The sequence below is a fragment of the Salvelinus sp. IW2-2015 genome, linkage group LG28, assembly GCF_002910315.2.
Source record: "Salvelinus sp. IW2-2015 linkage group LG28, ASM291031v2, whole genome shotgun sequence".
Classification (NCBI taxonomy): Eukaryota; Metazoa; Chordata; class Actinopteri; order Salmoniformes; family Salmonidae; genus Salvelinus; species Salvelinus sp. IW2-2015.
In genome coordinates, this window is record NC_036868.1 from 15,341,499 (window position 1) to 15,359,993 (window position 18,495).

An 18,495-nucleotide genomic window follows, 5' to 3' on the forward strand; every position below is an offset into this window, starting at 1 on the left:
GGCTCACGTTAACTAGGTAGCTAACTTYGCTGGTGAATTGTTGCCCATGCGAGGAAGTTAGGCTAGCAAGCATTTTAGCTAGGTAGCATATGACAACAAAAACTAAAAGCATACTCTATGATGGAGAGGAGGATGGCATAGGCGTTCAACTAGTCTAATACAAGTAGGGTGAGTCAAAAAAATGGTTTTGCCTGCATGCACACACACAGAGAGAAATCAGTACCATAAACCGCAACATGATATTCAGCAACATTGATTGGACTAAATTGTTTTTGGTATCTTTAAGTTTTTTTCTGTGTGTTAAACTAAGCATATATAGCCTTGTTGATTTGAAGATGTTTCAATTTTAAAGTTAAAATGGTGCTGAAATAACGGCAGGGCTCCAGTTGTCTTTGTGCTGACTTGTGGTAACTCCGTGGTTCTAAATCAGTAGTTGTCGAAAACATTAACTTGCTTGACCATGTTTGTTAGATGCAATATTTGCTTTGCGGACTTTACCAGACAGATGTTGCTCTCCGGTTTTGTGATGAAACAAAAAATGTGTAGTTGAGTTTATTCCCGCCACTGTGACTGTTGTCTTTTTGTTGTCACGGCCTTATTGTATATCATGCTGGCAAATGAACTAATGGGTTATAGATCAAAGAGCAAACAATGCAATTATCACAACAGGTTTTAACATGAATTTTTTACTAACCTGGCTTGGCTTCCTCTGTGATTTTACCCATGCACTGCTACTGCTTGTGGGGTATGGCAGAAGTCTAACGATGCACTGCTGCTCTACGAGTGGTCAGGATCACGAGTAGATGTGCGAATGTTTTTAAGAGCCATGAAGGCTCTGGGAAACACTGCGGTTACTAAAGATGCATCGTAAGATGGTTCTAACGACGATCTTAACGCTACGAKGGCTCTGGGTAACTAGGCCCAGATCTCATTGGATTTATAAATCTAAGCATCGGTTTAGAATTTCTCACCACCAAATATGGGGGGAAATGGGAGAGGCTGGAGCTAGGTGAAACTGGGCACATTCTGCTAATTTTGAAACATTTGATCTCAATACAGTTTTCTGTTCCCAAAACTACAATCTGTTACGAACAGATTGGACTAAGTTTTGTAGACGTGCATTTTAAATGGCATTGTTTAGAAGGAGTGCAAGGGCGAATTTAGGGGTTCCCTAACGGAAATATGCATATACATGCTAGAAATCAGCAATGGGATCTCGCTAGCTCGTTCTGCCCTCTGTCATTGGCTCCCATTAGAAACCGCGGCTGTGCTTCATTGGCTCCCATTGGAAACCGCAGCTWTGCTTCATTSGCTCCCATTGGAAACAGCAGCTATGCTTCATTTGCTCCCATTGGAAACAGCAGCTGTGCTTCATTGGCTCCCATTGGAAACAGCAGCTGTGCTTCATTGGCTCCCATTGGAAACAGCAGCTATGCTTCATTTGCTCCCATTGGAAACAGCATTGGTGGTGTATCTTGGGTTAGTTACTGTATACATATATTTTTTTGCTGCTGGCCATGTTCTCATAGACGTCATAATGGGACAGATCCAATGACGTGAGGTCTATCTAATGCTTTTTTCCCTTAACAACAAATCAATACAGAGAGTATATGACGTCTATCTAATGCTGCGTTTACATCGTATGAGGTAGACGGCAAATCGAATGTCATTGTTTTCAATGAAAGCATGACAGTAAATGCTGTTGAGGCTGGCGGTGAATGCCTTCAGCTGCAACTGTAGACGGGACTCCAATATTTCAACTTTTGCGTCTGCTGTAGTGTTGTTTTCTACTGGATGCACTGTTTGTTTACTGAAATTACCATAGCAACGCATACCTTCGTGCTGGCTTACTTTTGATGTCCACATTCTTGGTGTCTTGTCCCACTAACTATGCGGACTTTCTTTGAAATAAGTACATTTATGTAAGCCTGTACTCAATATCCCAGCTTGAACGTTGGACGCCAGATAAGTAGGTTGCCAAGTTATGTTGAATGTAGTAAATTAATTAGCTGGCCACATTTAGCTAGCGAATGCACCATCACAAACTCGTGGCAGTGACTGGGTGCAGTGATTCAGATGCCTAGTTGCATTGTAGCAGAGCAGCAACAATATGAACGTCCAGGTGTTAAGTTCAATACTTAGCTTAATCTCTTCGTCGCCTCTCCTACACTACACTAAGTGAACTTATCAAGTGAAAATGTGTACCTGAGGCTTTGAATGACCAAATTTGCTTTCACTTGTCCTATCATGTCTTCTTCAGGTCAGGACAAATGAAGAGGAAAAGTAGGTAAGGAAACCACTTAGACATGATACAGCCCAGCTMTTGTCACACATTTCTATTTTCTACACTATTTGACCAAATGATGACATCCTTATTCATGCAAGTGCCTGCCCAATGCCCCCAGGCAGCAGTGTGATTTCCTGGAGAGGGTGGTCAAGTTTTCATCCTTCTCCCTCACCCCAACAGACAGTGAAACTAGTGTGTTTCAGTCAACACAGTTTCAGATTATTGATGTACATGTTTTTACTTAGACAACTCCTTTATAAACAACACTATCACAGCTTATTGTGAAATACACACATTACTTATTTGAAATTTGTGACAGGCACACAAGTCCACTTTTTCGTGTGTATTACACGATTTGTCACAATGCATTTTGTGTGTATTACACAATTTTCTTAACTAATTCGTGTAGATTACACAAATTCCAATTTGTTGTGGCTAACGTTAGCTAGGCTAGGAGTTAAGATTAGGGTTAGTTAACATGCTAGCTAAGTAGTTAAAGGATTACGTTTAGGAGTTAGGTTAGGGGAAGGGTTATCTAATATGCAAAGTAGCTAAGAAGTAGTAAGTATACTTAGAAAAAATATATCCATACACACAAAAAYCTTATTTCACTCAAATTCTGTTCACAGATTTGTTTACATTCCTGTTAGTGAGCATTTCTCCTTTGTCAAGATAATCCATCCACCTGACAGGTGTGGCATGATCATTACACTGGTGCACTTTGTGCTGGGGACACAACACAATGCAACAGATTTTTGTTTTGAGGGAGCGTGCAATTGGCATGCTGACTGCAGGAATGTCCACCAGAACTGTTGCCAGAGAATTTAATGTTAATTTCTCAACCATAAGCCGCCTCCAACTTAATTTTAGATAATTTGGCAGTACGTCCAACTGGCCTCACAACCGCATACCAGTTGTAAACACGCCAGCTATGGACCTCCACATCCTGCTTCTTCAACTGCGGGATCGTCTGAGACCAGCCACCCAGACAGCTGCTGAAACTGAGGAGTATTGCTGTCTGTAATAAAGCCCTTTTGTGGGGGGAAAAAACATGTTTTGATTGGCTGGGCCTGGCTCCCAAGGGCCTAATTAGGGCCTAATTCATTTATTTCAGTTGACTGATTTCCTTTATATGAACTGTAACTAAGTATGTTGTGTTTTATATTTTTGTCCAGTATAGTTGCAAAGTAGCTAATTAACGAAAAATGCTAAAGCTATCCGTGATGAGATTCAAACACACAACCTTTGTGTTGCTAGACTTTTGCGTTGTACATACACTACTTGACCAAAAGTATGTGGACAGCTGCTCCTTGAACATCTCATTCCAAAATCATGGACATTAATATGGAGTTAATGGTACAATAGTACAATAGTAAACCATTTCTATAGGTACCTTGCTTTGTGCACGGGGGCGTTGTCATGCTGAAACAAGAAAGGGCCTTCCCCAAACTGTTGCGACAAAGTTGGAAGCACAGAATTGTCTAAAATGTAATTGTATGCTGTACTGTTAACATTTCCCTTCACTGGAACTAAGGGGCCCAAACCATGAAAAACAACCCCAGACCATTATTCKTCCTCCACCAACCTTTACAGTTGTCACTAGGAATTCGGGCCAGTAGCGTTGTGCTGGTATCCACCAAACCAATATTCGTCCGTCGGACTGACAGATTGTGAAACGTGATTCATCACTCCAGAGAACACGTTTCCGCTGCTCCAGTCCAATGGCGGCAAGCTTTACACCACTCTAGCCGACGCTTGYCATTGGGCGTGGTGATCTTAAGCTCGTGTGCGGCTGCTCGGCCATGGAAACCCATTTCATGAAGCTCCAGACGAACAGTTCTTGTGCTGCCGTTGCTTCCAGAGGCAGTTTTGAACTCGGTGGTGAATGTGGCAACCGAGGACAGACAATTTTTACACCCTTCAGCACTCGGCGGTCCCACTTGTTGGAAAGGTGACATCATATGACGATGCCACTTTGAAAGTCACTGAGCTCTTCAGTACGGCCATTCTACTGCCAATGTTTGTCTATGGAGATTGCATGGCGGTGTGCTCAATTTTATACACCTGTCAGCAACGGGTGTGGCTGACGTCGCTGAATCCACTAATTATAAGGGGTGTTCACATACTTTTGGCCATATAGTGTAACTGTGGAGAACTACTGATGAGGGCTTCTGAAATGTATGAACATTCTTCTCTCCACAGGCCATAGGGCTTAGGCGTTGTAATCAAATTGTCCAGATCTTCATGGGCAGGTGTGCGCTCAAATGCCATCTCTAATGCTAGATATGGATATGATGGCTTTTGTGAGTGGATGTTTGAAATGATTCGCCTCACAGATAAATCATAGCTGTAATACAATCCTCTTCAATGGAGAATCTCTACAATAATAAAAGGGTATCTAGTGAAGAGGGCTAAATTATTATGTTGAGGCTGAATTTGAGAGAAACTAACCTTTTTGTCCCTTGTGTTGTTTTCGTACCCCAGTGGCAGTGGAGATGATTTTCTGGACAGTCTTCGTAACCACCGCCGCTGCCCTCTGACACCCTCGCTCTCTCCACGGAACCTGACCACCAGCCAGAGCAAGACTGAGCCACCTCTACTGAGGACCAACAAAAGGACCATCTACACTGAAGGACGGCCCCCATGGTACAATGTCACTGGGACCACCTTCAAGGAGGCTTTCGTCATTGGTAAGCGAGCTGACATTGTAATGAGTCATTACCTGTAAACTTGGGGTAGAAGCTGTTCAGGATCATGTTGGTTCCAGGCTGTTTGGTACCACTTGCTGTGCAGTAGCAGAGAGAACAGTTTATGACTTGGGTAGCTGGAGTCTTTGACAATATTTAGGGCTTTCCTTTGACACCGCCTGGTATAGAGGTCCTCGATGGCAGGGAGCTCGGCTCCAGTGATGTACTGGGCCGTAACCATTACCCTCTGTAGCGCCTTGCGATCGGATGCCAAGCAGTTGCCATACCAAGCAGTGATACAGCCAGTCAAGATGCTCTCAATGGTGCAGCTGTAGAACCTTTTGAGGATCTGGGGGCACATGCCAAATCTTTTCTGCCTCCTCAGGGGTAAGAGGCATTGTCAAGCCTTCACTACTGCCTCTTGACCACACTGCCACTCGTTGTCGGTGATCTGGCCTACCACCGTTGAGTTGTCGGAAAACTTAATGATGGTGTTGGAGTTGTCTGCAACCACGCAGTTGTGGGTGAACAGGGAGTACAGGAGGAGACTAAGCACGCACCCTTGAGGGGCCCCGTGTTAAGGGTAAGCCTACCCTTACCACCTGGGGGCGTCCCGTCAGGAAGTCCAGGATCCAGTTGCAGAGGGTGGTGTTCAGTCTAGGTCCTTAGCTTAGTGATGCGCTTGGAGGCACTATGGTGTTGAATGCTGAGCTGTAGTGAATGAACAGCATTCTCACGTAGGTGTTCCTTTTGTCCAAATGGGAAAGGGCAGTGTGGAGTGCAATAGCGATTGCGTCAACTGTGGATCTGTTGGGGCGGTATGCAAATTGGAGTGGGTCCAGGGTGTCTGGGATGATGGTGTTGATGTGCGCCATGACCAGCCTTTCAAAGCTTTTCATGGCTACAGATGTGAGTGCTACGGGGCCTTAGTCATTAAGATGGTTTACCTATGGTGTTCTTGGGCACAGGGACTATGGTGGTCTGCTTGAAACATGTAGGTATTACAGTCTGGGTCAGGGAGAGGTTGAAAATGTCAGTGAAGACCCTTGCCAGCTGGTCAGTGCATGCTCTGAGTATGCATCGTGGTAATCCATCTGGCCGTGTGGCCTTGTGAATGTTAACCTGTTGAAAGGTCTTACTCACATCGGCTACAGAGAGCATGATCACACAGTCATCTGGAACTACTGGTGCTCTCACTCATGGTTCAGTGTTGCTTGCCTCAAAGCGAGCGTAGAAGGCATATAGAGTTCATCTAGTAGGCTTGCGTCACTGGGCAGCTCGCGCTTGGGTTTCTCTTTGTAATCCGTGATAGTTTGCAATTAAGATGGGCGATATATCGAATGAATTTGATTAATTTGAATGTGTTTTTACGCGATATTCCAAATGCCTGTATTGCAGAATCCATTTTTTGTTGTATTTTTCATTTTTGAGCATTTATGTCCGCATGTTCTCATGTTGTCTATTTGGTCTCGTCTCATTTGCTCTCTTTGTACTGTGCACCTTCCCATTTACACCAGAGATCTGTATATAATGACGAGATGCTAATGTCTCCTCCCTAACAATGGGAGTCGTTGTCCCAAAGGCGGGATGGCAAGCTTAGGTTCAAAATAAGTGCATAGAAACGCATTGGGATTATTTTGGACAGAGTTTGGTGAGATTGAAACCTCTCGCTTCGCCTCTTTCTCACAAGCCCCTCCCCCTACCATTCACAACAACAAAGATGAGAGATCACTTCTTCCTCTCTGTCAAACGGTTTCAACTCGCTATTTGCATTTGAGGTTTGGTCTTAGAGAATCGGTTAAATGGACATAAACACATTATTTTACTGAAATAGAGAAGTTAACCTTTTGACCCATACCATGTTTATGTTTCAACTCTTCAAATTTCAAGCAGAGCAGACACTACTAAAACAGATGTACCAATGACCATTCATTCTAGCCTTAAGTTCACTGTATGTGTTGCTTGTAATCCATGGCTTCTGGTTGGGATATGTGCGTACGGTCACTTCCGCATTGAGCGACTCACTGGTACTTCCCGTTTGAGTTTTTCTTTGTAAGCAGGAATCAGGAGGATAGAGTTATGCAGTGGTGGAAAAAGTACCCAATTGTCATACTTGAGTAAAAGTAAAGATGCTTTAATAGAAAATGAATCAAGTAAAAGTCACCCAGTAAAATACTACTTGAGTAAAATTCTAAAAGTATGTGGTTTTAAATAAACTTAAGTACCAAAAGTAAATGTAATCGCTTAAATATACTTAAGTATCAAAGTACATGTATAAATCACTTCAAATTCCTTAAGCAAACCATATGGTGCCATTTTTRTTATTTTTTTTTATTCACAGATATCCAGGAGCACACTCCAACACTCAGACATCATTTACAAACTAAGCATGTGTTTAGTGAGTCTGCCAGATCAGAGGCAGGGATGACCAGGGATGTTCTCTTGATAAGTATGTGAATGAGACCACATGAACCTGCCCTGCGAAGCATTCAAAATGTAACAAGTTCTTTTGGGTGTCAGGGAAAATGTATGGAGTAAAAAGTACATTTTCTTTTCTTTAGGAATATAGTGAAGTAAAAGTTGTCCAATATAAATAGTAAAGTACAGATACCCCCAAAAATTACTTATGTAGTACTTTAAAGTATTTTTACTAAAGTACTTTACACCACTGGAGTTATGGTCAGATTTGCCAAATGGAGGGCGAGCTTTATATGCGTCTCTTCGTGTGGAGTTATGGTGATCTCAAGGTTTTTTGCCTCTAGTTGCACAGGTGACATTCTGGTAGAAATTAGATAAAATGTATTTCAGTTTTTTTACTGGATTAAAATCACTGACCACTAAGAGCACCGCCACTGGATGAACATTTTCTTGTTTGCTTATGGCCCTATACAGCTCTTAGTGCCAGCATCTGTTTGTGGTGGTAAATAGACTGCTTTGAAAAATATAGATAAACTCTCTTGGTAAATAGTATGGTTTACAGCTTATCATGTGGTATTCTAACTCGGGCGAACAGAACCTCGAGACTTCCTTAATATTAGAGATTGCGCACCAGCTGTTGTTAAGTAAGAAATAATCACRACCCCCCTTGAGCTTACCCTACGCTGCCGTTCTGTCCTAGAAAGAACTGCTAGAATATTATCCATGTCCTTGTATAGCCAAGTTTCCGGAAAAAAATATTACAGTTCTTCAGCCTCTAGGTCGCCGTGTCTTTCTCTTCCGAGTGTCTGMGATTAGGGCCTGGTCAGGGTTGAGCAATGTGTCCTTTGCTGCCGACTCGTTGAAGTAGAAATCTTCATCCAAATCGAGGTTAGTGATCACTGTTCTGATGTCCAGAAGCTCTTTTCGGTCATAGGAAACGATGGTAGAAACGTGTAAAAACCAAAGTTAAGACCAGCGCTAAAAAAATGCTATACATTCCAGCGCCATTCTTCTGAAGATGCCCTGGTCGACGATTCCCGTAAAAAAAAACACCCTGCTGGTCTGATCTGGCCAGCACTCTGCTACTGACGGAAATAGTAGGAAGTCCACTGGGGTGGAATAATCAACCTYCCTCAGAGGTCAAAGAGGAGAAAGAAAGAGGGCACATAAAAGGAGTTTGACATTTTCTCTGGTTAATCATTTCAGACAGATGTAATGCAATTTACAGGATAGGTTGCTTCATGGTCTATCAGTCAGTCTGATGGCTGGGTTTCATTGTGACAACATAGCTAAATTCGAAGTGAAATCCATTTTATTTTGACTATTTTGAAAAACAGCTTATCCAGGCAGTTTTCAGTTCCATTTTGTTATCTTGAATATTCTTTCTGTGCAAGTTTGTAACCTAACTCAGCAGTTTTGAACTTCACCCTGTGTTATCTGAATCATTGCACCTCTCTGGTTTATGTATTCACTACTTAATAGGGGTTCCACTGCCTGTGCAGCAGCAGACACTACAACCACTGCATCCTGTTTTTCACAACCACTGCATCCTGTTTTTCACAACCACTGCATCCTGTTTTTCACAACCACTGCATCCTGTTTTTCACAACACTGCATGTATTGGTTGTTTTACTCCCGCTGTTGTTGTTTTAGATTCCTAGTGTGCGTTTGTGGGAGCCCCGCCTTAACCCTGTTTCTTCCTGCAGGCCCTGTGTGGAGGAAGTGCCTCTGGGAAACTACGGTGACCAATAAGATAATTGAGGCTCTGGATGTTCCCTGGGTGGTCCTCCTCTCCGACTCTTTCTATAAGGTAAACCACAGGACTCTTTCTATAAGGTAAACCACAGGACTCTTTCTATAAGGTAAACTTAGTTTTCAAGAATCTTTCTACTAAAAGAGTATCATGTAAATGCTATGAGGACACCAAGGTAAACTCTAAGAAGATATGCTTAGCCCCAGGACTTTATCCTTGGTAAGATCCTGCCTTTATTTATAAGGAAGGCTCTAAGGTAAACTCGCCAAACTAGTCCCCTGTGATTTAGTATAGGAGTAGCACAGAACTATCAATACCCTCTGCAGCAGAGATGGGCAACTACCGGCCGGCCCGCAGCCCCTCTTTTGTGGTGGGGGAGCTCAGTCCAGGTCTCAACTTACTTTTGACAGTTAGAATACACAAGGTGCCATTTTTAAATGTGGTTGTGCATCCTCAGTTTTTCTCTTATGTCAGTCACTGACAGTCACTCAATTAGCCCATGTCAGCTAACATTTTTTAGATTGGTAAGTTAGTCTAGCCAGATATCTAAACTTCTAATTTCACTTAGGGCCTCCAAAATGCTAGGCCCTGCAATGTATTGGTGTGGGTACGCAGACTCGCGAGCCACTGCGGCCCCTCATGAGAAGTTCAGATTTGTTTTGTTTTTGTGACCCCCATCAAAGTTGCCCATCCCTGCTCTAGAGGCATGCTCATCCTACCCAGGCAGACCCACTAATCTCAATAGCATTCTGAGACTGCTGCTTGCATTGTTTCCCTGTTGTTAAAGAAAGTTTAACAGAACCTGGTTGTGGTGTGTTTACCCTGCTCTGTCCTCTACCCTCCAAACGGTCTTCCATTTTAATCCTGATTTGAGCTTTTTAATTGCATAAACCTCTAACTGAATAATTCATATCAATTTACTGTTCTCATTTGAGGTGACAAGGGAATGGCTTTAACAACTCATACTTTGTTGCCCCAATAGGCTCCGTAGCACCCGCCCTACCTGCTTGTGTATCTTACAATAGCATGGATAGATATACTCAATATTGTATTAGCTCCATCTTGCCCTTTGTTAGGCTAAATGGAATGTTTGCCAAATTGTACCTATCCAATCCTCTCAGATCTAGACAATTACCTACCTGGGGTTCAGGGGAAGGGCCCAGGTTAGTTTGAGATTGGGCAAGATTGTTATTGAATTCCTGAGTCTTGACTTTGTTTTCTGCCCCCAGGTTTTGACCAAAGATGAGAAGGAGCTGGCAGCTAAGAACGATTATAACTTTGACCACCCAGAAGCCTTTGAACTGTTGGTGACTGTTCTGAGGAAGCTGAAGGAGGGCAAGAGCATCAAAGTACCCGTCTACGACTTCACTTCTCACTGCCGCCGCAAGGAAGGATCAGGAAGACGCGTTACCAATGATAATCTTTTGTCTCAGCAATCTTAATGAAAAAATAAACTGCTTGTTTGAATTTAAAACATCTCTATATATTGACTATCACAAAGAGCATTTCGTTATTGTAATTCCATTCTTTGCTTAATGTATGGCTGTCCATGACAAAAATAAAATCTTGATCGACCTAGAGACGTCTGTTCTTTCGACCAATCGATAGGTGGACATTTAAAAACGTGTATTTTTCCCTATATAGACACCCGTTGCTACTGAGCTTGTCTGATGCTTTAAGCACACTGTGTTTGAATAATGAAMACACAAATGATTTAGCCRAACCAGAAGAAAAAAAAATTGTTCCTGACCCACTTCCTCACGCTGCTGCTGGCCTTCGCAGATTCTGCTGCTACACCAGGGGTCCAGGGGCAACCTTTTCCATTTGTAGTGCCAATTTATCTTACCATTTCAACTGATCTGCGTGCCAGTTATGATTTTAAATGCACATTTTCATGGAACAGTTGCATTTAATTTATAATAGTCTTCGAATCTCAAAATCWGTGGTTAATCAAAATTCTAAAAGTAACTTCTATTGGCATTGCCAACTATGTAAAAATAGTCTACTTAAAGCCAACAAATYAAAACATTACAGCCTTAAGGTAGAAAATATCCGGATTTAAAAACAGATATCCTATAAATTACATTGGCTACGCATGGCCTGTTTGCAAGGAACTTCAAATATTTGATAAACTATCTTGGGTCCGGGCTGAAACTCGCACTAGCAAACCTACAACATTGTATAAAATATTCTGGGCCCTCAGTTTCCCGCGGTGAAATAACACATATGGAATCATGTAGTAACCAAACAAMTGACAGCTTTGCACACTCTTGGCATTCTCTCAACCAGCTTCACCTGGAAAGCTTTTCCAAAAGTCTTGAAGGAGTTCCCACATATGCTGAGCTCTTGTTGGCTGCTTTTCCTTCKCTCTGCTGTCCGACTCATCCCAAACATCTCAATTTGGTTGAGGTCGGGAGGCCAGGTCATCTGATGCAGCACTCATCACTCTCCTTCTTGGTAAAATAGCCCTTACACAGCCTGGACGTGTGTTGGGTCATTGTCCTGTTAAAAGACAAATGATAGTCCCACTAAGCGCAAACCAGATAGGATGGCGTATCGCTGCAGAATGCCGTGGTAGCTATTCCAGTTAAGTGTGCCTTGAATTCTAAATAAATCAGTGTCACCAGCAACTAACTCCACACCATAACACCACCTCCTCCATGCTTTACGGTGGGAAATACACATGTGGAGATCATCCGTTCAACCACACCGCGTCTCACAAAGACACGGCAGTTGGAACCAAAAATCCTCCATTTGGACTCCAGACCAAAGGACATATTTCCACCTGTCTAATGTCCATTGCTCGTGTTTCTTGGCCCAAGTAAGTCTCTTCTTATTATTGGTGTCCTTGATTCCATATGTTTTTTCATAGGTTTGATGTCTTCACTATTATTCTACAATGTAGAAAATAGTACAAATACAATAAAACCCTTGAATGAGTAGGTTTGTCCAAACTTTTGAATGGTACTGTGTGTGTATGTTTGTGTATGTGTGTATATATATATATATACACACACACAGTTGAAGTCAGAAGTTTACATACACTTAGGTTTGAGTCATTAAATCTCGTTTTTCAACCACTCCACAAATTTCTTGTTAACAAACTATAGTTTTGGCAAGTCGGTTAGGACATCTACTTTGTGCATGACACAAGTCATTTTTCCAACAATTGTTTACAGACAGATTATTTCACTTATAATTCACTGTATCACAATTCCAGTGGGCCAGAAGTTGACATACACTAAGTTGACTGTGCCTTTAAACAGCTTGGAAAATTCCAGAAAATTATGTCATGGCTATAGAAGCTTCTGATAGGCAATTAACATCATTTGAGTCAATTGAGTTAGGCCTTGAAATACATCCACAGATACAATCTTGAAACTCAGTGCCTCTTTGCTTGACATTATGGGAATAATCAAAAGAAATAAGCCAAGACCTCAGAAAAATGGATGTAGCACCTCCACAAGTCTGGTTCATCCTTGAGCAATTTCCAAACGCCTAAAGGTACACGTTCATCTGTACAAACAATATACCCAAGTATAAACACCATGGGACCACGCAAAGCCGTCTTACCGTCCAGGAAGGAGACGCCTTCTGTCTCCTAGAATGAACGTACTTTGTGCGAAAAGTGCAAATCAATCCAGAACAACAGCACAGGACCTTGTGAAGATGCTGGAGGAAACAGGTACAAAAGATGCTATATCCACAGTAAAACGAGTCCTATGTCGACATAATTGAAACGCTCAGCAATGGAAGAAGCCACTGCTCCAAAAACTGCCAAAAAAGCCAGACTACTTTTGGCAACTGCAACTGCTTTTTGTGAGAAAATGTCCTCTGGTCTGATGAAACAACAATAGAACTGTTTGGCCAAATGACCATTGTATGTTTTGGAGGAAAAGGCGGGAGCTACAAAGCCGAAGAAACCACTCCAAACGTGAAGCATGGGGGTGGCAGCATCATGTTGTGGGGTGCTTTGCTGCAGGAGGGACTGGCACACTTCACAAAATAGATGGCATCATGAGTAGAAAATTATGTGGATATATAGCAAACATCTCAGAATCAGTCAGCAGGAATTAAGCTTGGTCCAAATGGGTCTTCCAAATGGACAATGACCCCAAGCATATCCATCCATAAGTTGTGGCAAAATGGCTTAAGGACAACAAAGTCAAGTATTGGGTGGCCATCACAAACCCTGACCTCAATCCTATAGAAAATGTGTGGGCAGAACTGAAAAAGCGTGTGCGAGCAAAGAGGCTTTACAAACATGACACAGTTAAACCAACCTTTCTGTCAGGAGGAATGCCAGAAATTCACCCAACTTATGTGGGAAGCTTTGGAAGACTACCAGAAAAAGGTTTGACCCAAGTGAAACAATTAAAGGCAATGCTACCAAAATACTAATTGAGTGTATGTAAACTTCTGACCCACTCAAAATGGTTGATGAAAGAAATAAAAGCTGAAATAATCATTCTCTCACTATATTCTGACATTCACATTCTAAAAATAAAGTGGTGATCTATACTGACCTAAGACAGGGAATTTTTGCTAGGAATAAATGGCAGGAATTGTGAAAAACCGAGTTTAAATGTATTGTCTAGGTGTATGTAAACCTCCGACTTCAACTGTGTGTGTGTGTATAGATAGATATATAGATAGATATATCTAAGCTAATAATTCTATCTTCTTTTTTGGACTGACCAAAAAAATCTTTGATCGACCAAACAATCGACCAGTCGATATAAGTCAACCCTAGTTTAAAATGCGTCCTTCTATGTCCTCAAGGGACGCAATCACAATTTCATGACTTGAAAGATAGCGACAGCTATCAGAGAGAAACATATGAATTACTGTAAACTCAAAAACTTTTTTATAAGGGAGTGTAATGTCAATTAACTCATAGAACCCTATGGGAAGCACGAGTCTGTATCAACAGTGGTGAAGAACAAGGTATTTGTACAACTGGCCTGATTTGCAGGTTTTCTCCCTACTACAAAAGCAATGTAGAGGTCTGTCATTTTTATCAAGGTACACTTCAACTGTGAGAGATGGAAAGTCTAAAACAAATAATCCATGGAAATCACATTGTGATTTTCAAGTAATCATTTGCTTTTTATTGGACATGACATTAAGTATTGGAACATCACGAAAGCAGAAACTTAATTATTCGGTACAGAATACCTGTTGTTCAATTGACAGAGATCATACTTCCTAGTTCTTGACCAGGTGCACACACGCAAGAATTTTGCCACTCCTCCAGTACAGACCTCTCCAGATCCTTCCGGCTTCGGGGCGTCGCTGGCAAACGGACTTTCAGCTCCCTCCCAAAGATCTTCTATAGGTCCGGTCTACTGGCTAGGCCCCTCCAGAACCTAGATGCTTCTTCGAGCCACTCCTAGCTTGCTGCTGTGTGTTTCTGGTCGTGGTCTATCTGGAAGACCAGGCCAACGACCCATCCTATCAAATGCTCTTACAGAGGGAAGAGGTGCTTGGGCCAGATCCTCCGCAACACTGCCCCATCCCATCCCCCCTCAATATGTGCAATTCATCTTCCTCCCTTTGCAGAAAAGTGCATCCCCAAAAATGATGTTTCCACCTCCATGCTTCACGGTTGGGATGGTGTTCTTGGGGTTGTACTCATCCTTCTTCTTCCTCCAAACACGGCGAGTGGAGTTTAGACCAAAAAGCTATATTTTTGTCTCATCAGACCACATGACCTTCTCCCATTCCTCCTCTGGATCATCCAGATGGTCATTGGCAAACTTCAGACAAGCCTGGACATGCGCTGGCTTGAGCAGGGGGACCCTGCGTGCGCTGCAGGATTTTAATCCATGACGGCGTAGTGTGTTACTAATGGTTTTCTTTGCMACTYTTGTCCCAGCTCTCTTCAGGTCATTGACCAGGTCCTGCTGTGTAGTTCTGGGCTGATCCCTCACCTTCCTCATGATCATTGATGCCCCACGAGGTGAGATCTTGCATGGAGCCCCAGACCGAGGGTGATTGATCGTCATCTTCAACTTCTTCCATTTTCTAATAATTGCGCCAACAGCTGTTGCCTTCTCACCAAGCTGCTTGCCTATTGTCCTGTAGCCCATCCCAGCCTTGTGCAGGTCTACAATTTTATCCCTGATGTCCTTACACAGCTCTCTGGTTTTGGCCATTGTGGAGAGGTTGGAGTCTGTTTGATTGAGTGTGTGGACAGGTGTCTTTTATACAGGTAACGAGTTCAAACAGGTGCAGTTAATACAGGTAATGAGTGGAGAACAGGAGAGCTTCTTAAAGAAAACAGGTCTGTGAGAGCCGGAATTCTTACTGGTTGGTAGGTGATCAAATACTTATGTCATGCAATAAAATACAAATTAATTACTTGAAAATCATACAATGTGATTTTCTGGATTTTTGTTTTAGATTCCGTCTCTCGCAGTTGAAGTGTACCTATGATAAAAATTACAGACCTCTACATGCTTTGTTAGTAGGAAAACCTGCAAAATCGGCAGTGTATCAAATACTTGTTCTCCCCACTGTATAGCCAGCATTTGTGATGAACTTTATAACACATTATCAATGAAGAATAACTATTTTGCCTGACTACTAGGGAACTTAGAGGTCACTTTGCTCCCTCCCTCTGAGCTGCTGCCTCTATTATTTTAAAGCCATTTTAAATCACCACGGGGTAGTAATATGGTAAATTAATGAAACCATGAATGCTTTTTCTCTGTGTGAGATCCACTCCCCTCTTTCTGATCAGTACGAGTTATCCTGGTCATTCACTGCAGCTCTGTAATGGGGTCGTGACACTCCAAAGCTCTGATCACGTCTGATCCTAACAATCTGGCTTGCACTGTTCTGCTCAGCCACCTCTGGCATTACTTCCAAAGGTWAAAAAAAATCACATTACCCATTATCGGAGCTGCAGTGGGAGGTAATTACAGCAAACAAACTGGGGTGGCAGGTAGCCTAGTGGTTAGAGCGTTGGGCCAGTAACTGAAAGGTTGCTGGATCAATCACCGAGCTGACGTGGTAAAAATGTCATTCTGCCCCTGAACAAGGCAGTTAACCTGCTGTTCCTTGGTAGGCCGTCATTGTAAATAAGAATTTGTTCTTAACTGACTTACCTAGTTGTTAAATAAAGGTTACATTTAAAAATATATATTTTTGAAAAACGACTTCGATTAGGGCCGTAAATAAGAGAGGATAAGCCGGAGAAATCTGGGGTAGAGAGCAAGGGAGGAGAGGGTATAGGCCAGAGGAAGAGAGGGAAGAGGGGGGATTTGGAGCGTCTCTTAACCATCTGGTTTAACTGTAAACATGGAGACAGGACTGCAGATGGGTGCTGCCAGGCGCTGTGTCCTTTGGACTTCGCCAACCCACCTGTCTCCCTCTTCCAGCCACACGCCCACGCTCTTACCTGGCACACCTGTTGGGCACATCCTTCATAATGCTTGAGAAACCTGGTCCAGTCCCTGTTCTGCCATATGCTGTCTGCCTAATTATGTACATTCAGTGTACACCATTTGCTTTGTGTGGTAATAATCTATCTTTATGGTGTTTGCTCTTTTTTGCAGAAAACTGTGTATGGTGCCAATGTTGTCATATTTGAAGGGATTCTGGCGTTTGCCAACAAGGAACTTTTGAAGGTAAGGTTGTTTATCCCTTTGAATAAAGTTAAAGTCTGAGATTTTGGCAATTAAGTCCTTTTTCTACTAATGCTAGCTGTTTTTATAGCTATACTTTTAGTCATTGCGCTAACACTAGAAACTACCTTCAACTTCACGCAGGCACATAAAAAAATGGTGTGTTCATCTGACTCTGGGTAAGTGTCACGCCCTGACCGTAGATTGCTTTGTATGTTTCTATTTTTAGTTTGGTCAGGGTGTGATGTGGGTGGGTATTCTATGTTGTAGGTCTAGGTTTTCTATTTCTATGTGTTTGGCCTAGTATGGTTCTTAATCAGAGGCAGCTGTCTATCGTTGTCTCTGATTGAGAGCCATACTTAGGTAGCCTGTTTTCCCACTTTTATTTGTGGGTGGTAGTGGTAGTGTTTGTTGCAGCTGTCAGAACTGTTCGTTGGTCGTTTTGTTGTTTTTGTTCGTGTATTCATCTTGATTAAAAGTATTATGGATACGTACCACGCTGCACTTTGGTCCTCCTCTCCGTCTCCCGACGACAATCGTTACAGTAAGTCAAATGATCTTAATTTACAATATTGCTCTATCCCTTTAAGGTGTGTGTAATAAGATGAGAAGTTCCCTTTTCTTTTCTACTTTAATTCCTTGCTCCTCCCTGGTCTCCAGTCACCCTTGCTCTCCCTCTCACCCCGCCCAGCAGACCTGAGTTAATCACTCTGCAGAGACGCAAGTCAGGCTGATTAACCAAATAATAAAATCAAATGTTATTTGTCAGATGCTTCGTAAACAACAGGTGTAGACTAACAGTGAAATGCTTACTTATGGGTCCTTTTCCAACAATGCAAAGTTAAAGATAAAAAATATGTAAATAGTGACATGAGGAATAAATATAGTTAATAATAAAAAATATAAAAAATAAATGGCTATATACAGGGAGTACCGCGTCGATGTGCAGGGGGGGTTCGAGGTAATTGACGTAGCTATACACATATAGGTCAGGTGACTAGGCAACAAGATAGATAATTGACCTGAGCAGTAGCAGCAGCGTATGTGGTAAGTGTGCGTGTGTGGAGTCTGTGTGCATGTAGTGGAAAAAGTATCCAGTTGTCATACTTAAGTATATTTAAGACCAAATACTTTTAGACATTTACTCAAGTAGTATTTTACTGGGTGACTTTAACTTAATAGAAAATGTCTCAAGTAAAGAGTAAAGTATCAAGTAAATTAAATTGCTAAAATTACTTTATCAAACGTAAAATATGAATAATTTCAAATTCCTTATTAATAACTTCTTCTTAATAGGGGGCGCTGTTTTCACTTTGGGAGAAAATCGTGCCCAAATTAAACGGCCTCGTACTCTGTTCTAGATCATACGATATGCATATTATTATTACTATTGGATAGAAAACACTCAAGTTTCTAAAACTGTTTGAATTATATCTGTGAGTAAAACAGAACTCATTTGGCAGCAAACTTCCAAACAGGAAGTGAAAATTCAGAAAATGGGTCTCTGTAAGGCCTTACCTATTCAATTGCCTTTTATTTATGGATCTGTATGCACTTCATACGCCTTCCACTAGATGTGGTCCCGTGTGGCTCAGTTGGTAGAGCATGGCGCTTGCAACGCCAGGGTTGTGGGTTCAATTCCCACGGGGGGACCAGGATGAATATGTATGAACTTTCCAATTTGTAAGTCGCTCTGGATAAGAGCGTCTGCTAAATGAC

General features: G+C 42.2%; 1 pseudogene; it reads left to right on the plus strand.

Moving 5' to 3' along the window:
• Positions 1 to 826: 826 nt before the first annotated feature.
• Positions 827 to 18,495, plus strand: part of LOC111954100 (uridine-cytidine kinase-like 1) — a 29,031-nt pseudogene continuing 11,362 nt past the window's right edge.